The sequence below is a fragment of the Pan troglodytes genome, chromosome 11 (genome assembly GCF_028858775.2).
Source record: "Pan troglodytes isolate AG18354 chromosome 11, NHGRI_mPanTro3-v2.0_pri, whole genome shotgun sequence".
Classification (NCBI taxonomy): Eukaryota; Metazoa; Chordata; class Mammalia; order Primates; family Hominidae; genus Pan; species Pan troglodytes.
The window spans coordinates 75,109,503-75,121,019 of NC_072409.2; the positions used below are offsets into that span (position 1 = coordinate 75,109,503).

Genomic DNA, 11,517 nt, shown 5'->3' on the forward strand with positions numbered 1-11,517 from the left:
ACATGCGGCGTTTGGTTTTCTGCTTGCGATAGTTTGCTCAGAATGATGGTTTCCAGCTTCATCCATGTCCCTACAAAGGACATGAACTCATCCTTTGTTATGGCTACATAGTATTCCATGGTGTATATGTGCCACATTTTCTTAGTCCAATTTATCATTGATTGACATTTGGGTTGGTTCCAAGTCTTTGCTATTGTGAATAGTGTCACAATAAACATACGTGTGCATGTGTCTTTATAGCAGCATGATTTGTAATCCTTTGAGTATATGCCCAGTAATGGGATCACTGGGTCAAACGGTATTTCTAGTTTTAGATCCTTGAGGAATCACCACACTGTCTTCCACAATGGTTGAACTAGTTTACAGTCCCACCAACAGCGTAAAAGCATTCCTATTTCTCCACATCCTCTCCAGCACCTGTTGTTTCCTGACTTTTTAATGATCACCATTCTAACTGGCATGAGATGGTATCTCATTGTGGTTTTGATTTGCATTTCTCTGATGGCCAGTGATGATGAGCATTTTTTCATGTGTCTGTTGGCTGCATAAATATCTTCTTTTGAGAAGCATCTTCTCATATCCTTCACCCACTTTTTGATGGGGTTGTTTTTTTCTTGTAAATTTGTTCGAGTTCTTTGTAGTTTCTGAATATTAGCCCTTTGTCAGATGAGTAGATTGCAAAAATTTTCTCCCATCCTGTAGGTTGCCTATTCACTCTGATGGTAGTTTCTTTTGCTGTGCAGAAGTTCTTTAGTTTAATTAGATCCCATTTGTCAATTTTGGCTTTTGTTGCCATTGCTTTTGGTGTTTTAGTCATGAAGTCCTTGCCCATGCCTATGGACATACTCTTCTTTACCTCCATTGTGGAGTAGTAGTCCAATTTTCCCTTGGTAGTGAATGTAAATCACTCCAGACAACATCATAGTTCCCTTCTTGGTCTTTTGACTCAGACACATGAGGAACCCAAAGTGGCCAGGTAGAAGTCTTAACTTCCAGGTCAAGGAATCACTCACTGTTGTGTCTTCTGAAGAAAACATTCCTCCCTCTGGACCTGTAGACCTGCATGCAGAACATTAAATCTTGGGAATAGGAAGCAAACATTTTGCTAGTGGATCACTAGAGGTAATAATGAGTGAGAACACTCCCGTTTTTACCTGTTGAATCCTGGCTATGGAAGAAACAGTGTCATATACTGGATACTGATTCAGAGCGTATACTGCCTTCTGGAGGGCCTTGTCCTAGCCCAGCAAGGTTTTGCCACCTAGTTGATGCTGTATGTAGCTAAATCTTCACAAGGTCTTTCCATGGTTCTATCAGTCAAATGCTTTAGAATAGTGGGGAACATGGTAGGAGCAGTGAATCCCATGAGCATGAGCCCATTGTCACACTTCTTTGGCTGTGAAGTAAATTCCTTGGTCAGAAGCAACGCTGTATGGAATACCATGACAGTAAATAAGTCATTCTATAAGTCCACAGAGGGTAGTTTTGGTAGAAGAATTGCATTCAGGGAAGGCAAATCCATATTCACAGTAAGTGTCTATTCCAGTGAGAACAAAAACAATGCCTCTTTGATAATAGAAGTGGTCCAGTGTAATCATCCTGCAACTAGGTAGCTGGCTGAACTTTTCAGGGAATGGTGCCATATCAGGGGCTCATGGTTGGTCTTGCTTGTGCCATATTCAGCCCTCAGCAGTGGCCATAGCCAGTCAGCTTTGGTGAGTGGAAGTCCATGTTGCTGAGCCTATGAATAACCTTGCCACCAGGGCCACTGTGTTCATGAGCCCATGGGCAATGACTGGGGTGGCCATCTGTCAGTGCTGTCAGTCAGGGCCTAATAATCCTTGCCGCCAGGACCACTGTGTTCATGAGCCCATGGGGCAATGACTTAGGTGGCTGGGGAAGGAGGCTGACTTTTATCCAAGAGTGGGTCATTTTATCCATCTGATTATTAAAATTCTCCTCTGCTGAGGTCAATTTTGGGTGAGCATTCACATGGAACACAAATATCTTTTTGACTTTTTTTGCTCATTCTGAGAATTCTAAGAGTTCTATCCACATACCTCTTTCCCAGATTTCTTTATCACCAATTTCCAGTCATGCTTCTTCCAAGTCCCTGACTATCCAGCCAAACCACTGGCTTAGCCCATGACTTGGTGTATAATTGCACATCTGACCATTTCTGTTTTCAAGAGAAGTGCACAACCTGGTGCACTGCTCAAGGTTTTGCCCACCGGGAAGATATCCCTTCACCACTGTCCTTAAGGGATGCCCCAGAAAGGGGTTACAGTACTTTTGCTTATGGTTGATACTTGCATATTGGGCAGAACCATCTCCACGCCAGGCCCAAGTTTTTTTTTGTTTTTTTGTTTTTTTTTTTTTGTCAGCTGATCATAGGGAACTCCATATGCAGCCATAGATGCAGGCAGGGAGAGATAAGGCAGTGTAGCAGGAGTGGGGACTGTGGGCATTTGGGCCACTTCTTCATGTAGCTGATTTGTGATTTCATTGCATGCCCAGCCTAATCATATTACTTCCATCTGACAATGGAGTGCTGTCGTGCATGCCCAATGCCACGGCTTGGTGGGTCTTAAAATACCCAGTCCATGATGGGCAGCTCAGGTAGTGTGGTAATTTGATAGCCCATGCTCATCTGTTCAGTCTCCACTAAGGCCTGGTAGTAGGTTAAGAGCTGTTTATCAAAAGAAGAACAGTTATCAGCAGATTATGGTAGGGCCTTGCTCCAAAATCCTAAGAGCCTGTGCAGCAATTCATCTACAGGAGCCTGCCAAAGGCTCCAAATAGCATCTCTATCTGCCATTGACCCTGCAAGCACCATTAGATCTGCTGGATCTTATGGCTTAAGTAGCAGAGTAGCTTACACAGAAGCCAGGACCTTTTGCAGAGCCTTCTCTTGTTTTGGGCCCCCACTCAAAACTAGCAGTTTTTCAGATCCCACATAGTAAATGGGCCAGAGTAACACACCCAAATGAGAAATGTGTCTTCAATGTTTGAAGAAGTCCACTAGGCATTGTTCCTCTTTCTTGCTTGTAGGAAAGGCAAGATGCAACAACTCATCTTTTACCTTCAGAGGGATAGCTTGACATGCCCCATACCACTGGACCCCTAGAAGTTTCACTGAAGTAGGAGATACCTGATTTTTAAAAATTTATTTTAAATGAGAAATAAAAATTGTATATATTTATAGTGTAAAACAAGATGTTTTGATAAATGTATACATTGCAGAATGACTAAATCATGCTAATTAACATATCTATTACCATATGCTTAACATTTTTTTGTGGTGAGAATACTTAAAATCTATTCTCTTAGCAATTTTCAAGTATACAATATATCGTTTTTAACTATAGTCACCACGCTCTTGAATTTATTCCTCCTGTCTAACTGAAATTTTGTAACCTTTGACCAACATCTCCCCAATCTCTGTGCCCCACCCCAACTTCCAGCCTCTGCTAACCACCATTCTACTCTCTGCTTCTATGACTCCATCTCTTTTAAATTCCACACACAAGTGAGATCCTACGGTATTTGCGTTTCTGTACCTGGCTTATTTAACATAATGTCCTTCAGACTCCTCCATGTTGTGGCAAAAATGACAGAATTTTCTTCTTTCTAAAGGCTGAATAGTATTTCAGTGTATGCATATATGCCACATTTTTGGGTTAATTTTATTTTTTTTAATTGGCAAATAATTGTTCATATTCCTGGGGTACATAGTGATGTTTTGATACATATAGTATATAGTATAGTGATCTGATCTAGGTAATTAGCATATCCACAATCTCAAGCATTTATTTTGTTATGTTGGGAAGGCTCAGTATCCTCCTTCTAGCTATTTTAAACGGTATCATCTATTATTGCTAAGGATGGTCATCCTACAGTGGCATGGAACACTGGAACTCATTCCTCCTATCTAGTTGTAATTTTGTATTCTTTAACAGACTTCTCCCTATTCCTATCCTCCCCTTTCCTTTCCTTCCCAGCCTCTCATATCCTTGTTCTATTTTTTACTTCTATGAGATCAACTTTTTTGAGCTTCCACATATGAGTGAGACCAGGTAGTGTTTAACTTCCTGTTCCTGGCTTATTTCACTGAACATAATGTCCTCCAGTTCTATGCATGTTGCTGTGAATGACATGATTTCATTCTTTGTTTATGGCTGAATAGTATTCCATTGTGTGTGTATATATATGTATATATCCCATTTTCTTTATCCATTCATCTGTTGTTGGACACCTAAGTTTATTCCATATATTGGCTATTGTGGATAGTTCTGCAGTAAACAAGGAGGTGCCGATGTCTCTTCACTATAATGATTTCCTTTCCTTTGGACAAATTCCAAGCATTGGGATTGCTGGGTAATATGGCAGTTCTACTTACAGTTTCTTGAGGAACTTCTATACTCTTTTCCCTAATGGCTGTACTAGTTTATATTCCCACCAACAGTGTAAAAGAGTTCCCTTTTCTCTGCATCCTTGCCAACATTTGTAATGTTTTTTCTTTTGATAATGAATAAATCAAATTATTTAAAAATCCAAAAGTAATTTAATAATTAAATTGAATTAAATAATTTCTGGGTTTTCTATTTGTTCAATTGGTCTATGTGTCTGTTTTTATGTCAGTACCATGCGCTTTTGATTACTATAGCTTTGTAGTAGATTTTGAAATCAGGTAGTGTGGCGCTTCTAACTTTGTTCTTTTTGCCCAAGATTGCTTTGGTTATACTGGGTCTTTTGTGTTTCCATGAAAAGTTTAGAATTTTTTCTCTATTTCTGTGAGCAAATGTCATTAGAATTGTGATGGGGGTTGCACTAAATCTGTAGATCATGTTGGGTACTATAGGTATTTGAACAATATTAGTACTTCTATTCCACGAACACAGTGTATTTTTCTAATTATTTGTGTCTTCTTCAATTTCTTTCTTTCTTTCTTTCTTCTTTTTTTTTTTTTTTTTTTTTTTTGATGGAGTCTCACTCTGTCATCCAGGCTAGCATTCAGTGGCACGCAATCTTTGCTCACTGCAACCTCTGCCTCTTGGGTTCAAGCAATTCTCCTGTCTCAGCCTCCCAAGTAGCTGGGATATTACAGGTGCCCACCACCATGCTTACCTAATTTTCGAACTTTTAGTAGAGATGAGGTTTCACCATATTGGCCAGGCTGGTCTTGAACTCCTGACCTCAAGTGATCCACCTGCCTTGGCCTCCCAAAGTGCTAGAATTACAGGTGTGAGCCACTGTACCTGGCCATCTTCTTCAATTTCTTTCATCAATGTTTTATAGTTTTCAGTACACAGATCTTTCACCACCTTGTTTAAACTTATTCCTAAGTATTTATTTTATTTAATGTTTTTGTAGCTTTGTCCGGTAGTTCCTGAATTAACTGATTTTCAGAATATTACATAAATGGAATCATGTAGTAGTTGACCTTTTGAGATCAACTTTTATCACCTAGCATAATTCCCTTGAAGTACATCCAAGTTGTTGTGTATATCAATAGTTCATTTTTAAAATATTACTGAATAGTATTCCATTGTATGGATATACCATGGTTTGTCTAACCATGCGTACGTTGACAAAGTTAGGAATTCTCTCAGTTTTGGGCTATAATGAATAATGCTGCTATGACCATTCATGTATAAGTTTTTGTGTGAATGTAGCTTTTAATTTTTATCTGGGATGAATGTTCGAAAGTGCAATTGCTGGGCTATATGGCAAGTGCATTTTTAGTTTTAGAGAAAACTATCAAACTGTTCTTCAAAGTGGCTGAACCATTTTACATTTTCACCAACAATGTATGCATGGCCCAGTTTCTCCGCGTCATTGCCAACATTAGATGTTAATATAATTTTCACTTTAGCCATTCTCAGAGGTGTGTTGTAATATTGCCATTGTTATTTTAATTTTCCCCAGTGATTAGTGATGTTGAACACTTCTTTGTGTGCTTACTTACTGTCTACTTATTTCCTTTTCAATGAAATAACTGTTCATGTCTAAGTACATTTTTTCATTGAATTGTTTGTTTGTTTTTTATGTTGAGATTTGAGAATTCCTTGTAGAAACACAGGTTCAAGATATAGCTTCCTTTTTTAGTTATGTGGTTTGCAAATATATTCTTCCACTCTGTCATTTGATTTTTAATCTTCTCAACAGATCTTTCATAGAACAGACATTTTTAATTTTGATGAGGTGTAGTTTATTAATTTTTTCCTGTGGATTATACTTTTTTGCGTCAAATCTAAGAACTCTTTACCTAGCCCTAGGTCCCAAACATTTTCTTCCATGACTTTTTTTTTGAAATATTCTATAATTTTACATTTAAATCCATGTTCCATTTGGGATAAATTTTTGTATGAGCGGTAAAGTGTAGGTTGAGCTTATTATTGCTATTTTTGCTTATGAACATATAATTATGTAAATCCTTTTTGTATATAAAGAAATGACAGCAGTCAATTGTACCATTCATGATGCTCCCTTACTTGTGTTTTTGTAAACTTTCTTGAATGGGAGACAGGAAGATGGCATGGAGCTATAGCTATGGTATCTATTTATGTGCCTACCTATCAATAAAATTTTGTGTCAGCATAGGGAAAGGGCTTTAAACAAGCAACCATAAGCCAAATAATCCTGCAGACATGTTTGTCCCACACAGTGTTCTAAAAAAAAATCTTGAGCTGACTTAAAACAAATTTGAAGATTTAATATGCAAATGTAGATCTACAAATTCTTTTTAAAAATCAGAAGATTCAGTGATAGTAGCTCCACATTCCTGTCTGGCAACCATGTCATTGCCTGGAGCTGCTTGCTTCTTTAGAGAAGACATGCTCTCTCCAGTTCACTACAGTCTCCACCAATCCTTGCTGACCCCCCAACACTGAGAGCCCTTTTCAGTGTCACCTCTCATTATTGTTTTCATTGCATTATTGCTTTAGTTGTCCAATGCTTGTTTCTATGTGGTGCTCTCATCATTCCCTTTAAATCCTCACATTTGTGACCTCCTTAGGTTTCTCTTCTTGGCCTGTCGTTCTTTATTTCCTTCCATTTCTCCTCTCTCTCTCCTTTACTCTGTTTTTCTTTGATTATTTATTTAAGCCCATTAATTGTTGATTGGTAGTGAAGTGTCACCTGAGAGTGGCCTATCACTGGGTGTTCCTAGGCCCTGTAACATCCTGACCCTACAGGACTTCCAGTCATTTTGAAGGCCTAGCATGCAGCATGCAATTTGTGAGTCGTGGGCTTCCAACACAGAAGTGGTGGTAGGGTGCAGAGAATACCCACTAGATCTGTGATTTTGAATAACCTGTCATGCTTTAGTCCTTAAGTTGAGTGCCTGCCCTTCTGAGTTGGGCCACTGAGCTCAGTCATAAAAGCATAAGTGATAGCATCTGAACTATAATTATTCTAAGTCACACTTAAAGTCATTAAAAAAAAGTTGGCTTTTGACTAAGGATGACTCATGGCATCCTGGAGCGTGAAGGCCAAGAAAGAGCAATACCAAAGGGTGGGAGAGTTCAAAAGCTTCTGGGAAAACCTAGGTCAGGGAACGTCGGACTTGGGCTCCAACACCTTCTCTCAAACCCCACAAATCATTTTTTATTTGATTTGAGAAAATGATAACATGATAACCATCTTGAGCACAAGATGGCAGTCTTACTTCTGCTTCACTGCCTTTGGCTGTCTGGAGAGAAGTGATAGGAAACAGAGCGGAAACAAAACTGCTTGTGTTGCTGAGAAATATTGAAAAATAAACAGTAATCAAGAAGAGTGATGAGGGAAGAAAAGAGATGGAAAAATACATGCAAGTGTTTTTGAGTTTTGTTTTGCTTTGTTTAGAACTTGGCTCTGCTCAGTCTTGAGTCTCTGTGCTAAATACATGTAGGCTGGAGTCTCACGTGTATGTTTCAGCTCTGATCTAGATAGAGCAAAGACCCTAGCAGACACGGGATGCAGAAGGAAATCTAGACACCATATGTTCTAGAGCGAGGTAGGCAATGGGTCCAGGTACTTGGATGGAGCAAGTCTTGGGCTAGGCTATGATAACCTCTTTATAGTATTTCTTATTAAACTAATAAAATGAAAAATTTTCTTTTTTATGCAAAGACTTATGCCATACTCTGGCAAGCATATAGACAGAGTTCAACTCATAGGTAGATATTAAAAAGAAGAGTGAAAGAGACTCTTGCTCTCTCTCTCTCTCTTTCTCTTTCTCTGGTAGCCACTGAAAGCTAACTACACTGGAACACTCTCATTTCTGCAAAGAAAAATATCATATCCCAGGATGAAAAGGAGGAGGAAGAGGAAAGGCTAACTTAACAAGAAGCTCTTTGACATTCTTGAATTAGACACCCAACGTAGTCCACACAGTACGGAGGTAATTTGGTCCTTATGGCCAGCCCTAAGATTGTGTCAAAAACACCAAAGAAAGGGAGGCTAGAAGGCTGCTGCTGCTCCTGGGGTAAGGTGAGGTCACTCTGTGCCTTGCCACTTTTCCCGATGGCCAGCTACAGGGCAGTCCCTTTTATAGGCACAGAGGTACCATCTCAGCTCTCTGTCATTCCTTCCATACTAAAAAACATGGGCTAAAGTGACACTTTCAATCCTTGTTGAAGTGATATTAAGCCTTCATTGTATGACTTTCTTCACTCACAAAATGAGGTTAATAAAGGTAATACAACCATTTTTGGGAGGCAACATCCTTCACATGGAGAAAGTTTCAGGGCTGGGCACAGTGGGTCATGCCTGTAATCCCAGCACTTTGGGAGGCCAAGGCAGGCAGATCACTTGAGGTCAGGAGTTCATGACCAGCCTGGCCAACATGGTAAAGCCTCGTATACTAAAATTACAAAAATTAGCCAAGCGTGGTGGCACGTGCCCATAGTCTCAGCTACTTCAGAGGCTGAGGCAGGAGGATCCCTTGAACCCGGGAGGTGGAGTTTGCAGTGAGGTGAGATCCTGGCAGTGCACTCCAGCCTGGGTGACAGAGTGAGACTCCATCTCAAAGAAAAAAGAAAGTTTCAGACTTAAAGTTGCGGGACATTCAAAGACAATATCTAATTAGTCATCCAAGAGCCTCGTGAGATAGAAGTTTGTTAAATGTAGAGTTGCAGGCACAGAAAGGCAAGTTGGTAACCTAACACCACACTATGTCTTTGTTCCATAAACAACCTTGTGATATTTCTTTGAATAATATTTATTCATTTATTTAGAGAACAGAATCCAAAGGACACTGGAGATTTAGCACCAGGGGCAGTGGCTGATAATCTTTGATAACTTTGGGGTTGTGAGACCACTGGCAGTGCTCTCAGGATATCCTCTCCCAATCCAAAATGTACTGAGTGACACATCTTTTCAAATTTAGGTTAAAAAGAATTGATTTTTTAAAGTTGTATTTTGAGGATCTGATACTCTTTTAAGATTGTTAGAAATATTCTGGACTACTGAAAACACAGAATTAGCTATAGGAGTAGCTCCTGCCCTCAGAAGCTGAATTATATTTGGGGACTGATTTTTCTATTCTATATATGTCACTTGAGAGGCTAAGAGGAAACAGAAGGCAGGAGGGCTTCTCTCATTTCCAGCACCTTCTCCTTAATCCATAAGAAATCTTTCCCCATGCACAGAAGATGTCTCCCAGGTGGTAGAGAAGGTTTACTGAAACTTTTGAAGAGCAGTGGGGGGAAGGTCAAAGGTGCAGTTTCTGTATTTGCAAAGAAACAGGGCTTGCAGAATCTCTAGGGCTTCTAAACAGAAAAGAGGTATTTTTATTACAAGACATGAGGTCAGTCTATTGATCACAGAGGTGTTTTTTTTTTTTTTTTTTTTTTTTTTTGAGGGAGAATGGGGATCTGTCACTCTGTTACCCAGGCTGGAGTAGTATAGAGGTGCGATCTCAGCTCACTGCAACCTCCTCCTCCCAGGCTCAAGCGATTCTCCCACCTCAGCCTCTGGGACTATAGGCAGGCGCCACCACACCTCCTTAATTTTTGTATTTTTTTTTGTAGAGATGGGGTTTTGCAATGTTGCCCTGGCTGGTCTCAAACTCTGGGACTCAAGCGATCCACTCACCTCGGCCGCCCAGAGTGCTGGAATTACAGACATGATCCACCGTGCCCAATCCCACAAAGGTTCTTTAAGAAAGAGAAACTAATTAGGTGAAAAATAACAGAATATCAAGGAGTGGCTTCATTCAGCAGAATAATTTGTTTTCTGTTGTTTCTTCACTAGGATGACTTCAGAAGTGCAATTCTGATATGGACTTTGTCTCCCTAAGGCTTTCAATTCCTCATATTTAGGATAAAACAGAAGTTTATCTAAAGCAAAGGGAGAGGGTCACCAGAAGAGGGAAGGAGGAACAGCAGAAGGAGAGGTCCACACATGAAAATACTTGGAAGCGCTCCAGGGCCTATCAGATGCAGGTCTTGGCGGGAATTACCAAACATACTTTAGACAGGCTGCTGTGTTGCTGAGTGTGGACTGGCCTCAGGGCCTACTGATCAAAGCAAAAGGAAGCAGTGAAAAAAACATCACCATGTCTTCTTAGAGTCTAATCTGGGGGCAAGAGGCCAGCACAGTTGGTGCTGATTTTCTTGGGCGGATAGAGGAAAGGTGTAGGCGTGGCCAACATTTGAGCAGCATGTGGTTCCTCCCACACGCCATGCTGTTTCCAGCCTCCTTGCATTTTACTCATGCCATCCTCCTGGTCACTTCTTTGAGATATTAAGTGCATTCTTTAGGACTCAGACTCAGCTCAAGGGTCAGTGCATCCATGAAGCCTTACCTGGATCCCAGAGGGAGCTCTGTGCTCCTCCTTTGTCTCCTATAGGACCCAGTACATGCGTCCGGTATTATCCATACACACTGAAACGATCTAGCATGTGTCTTCCCATAGGATTTCAAATTCTTAGAATATACGAGTGATGCCTTCTTCCTACTTATATTTCCAGTGTTAACAGTGCCTGTCAATTGACTTGAAGATAACTAAAAGTCTGGTAGTTAGGGGCTGCTTCCCACCTCCAAATACTTCCCTGGAAGTCATTGTATGGGCACTGACATTGGTAGGTCTCCACTGGCTTGTAGATGCTTCTGATTATAAGGTAGTCTCAGATGCCTTCAGAAAGTTCTAAGACTGTATAAAACATTTCCTTCACAACCAATAACTGTGTATTATTGTTCGTGTAATTCCAGAAGTTATCCTTTTGATAGAGAGCAATTACTTTATTGATTGAGAGTTAGCTAATTATGTAATAAAGGTAAAGATTTGCATAGAGAAGTGTAAGAGACATGGAGAAGATTCTTGGTGGGTGGTGAGGGCGGGGACATTTACACCAGACCAAGACTGATCTGGCTGTGGCGCTGGAGATTAAACTGTTTAAATATGGGATCCTAAGAAGACTTTTATGCATTCTAGACTTCAAGAGACAGATTGCATTTTTTTTTGAGGAAATGTAGATAAAACCCTTTGACTGAATGACTCTAGAAAATAATATTGATTTGAGAGAGAAA

At 40.1% G+C, this 11,517-nt stretch overlaps 1 long non-coding RNA gene across 3 annotated transcripts in view; it reads left to right on the top strand.

Moving 5' to 3' along the window:
- Positions 1–11,288, top strand: part of LOC107976696 (uncharacterized) — a 188,303-nt gene extending 177,015 nt beyond the window's left edge. For 2 of the 3 annotated variants that reach the window (XR_010148711.1, XR_010148710.1), the window contains 2 exons: positions 8,231–8,386; positions 10,240–11,288. This is a non-coding gene — a long non-coding RNA (uncharacterized LOC107976696). Of the gene's footprint in view, positions 1–8,230; positions 8,387–10,016 lie in introns of all 3 variants that reach the window. The other variant, XR_010148709.1, reaches the window with a different exon arrangement.
- The last annotated feature ends 229 nt before the right edge of the window (positions 11,289–11,517 follow it).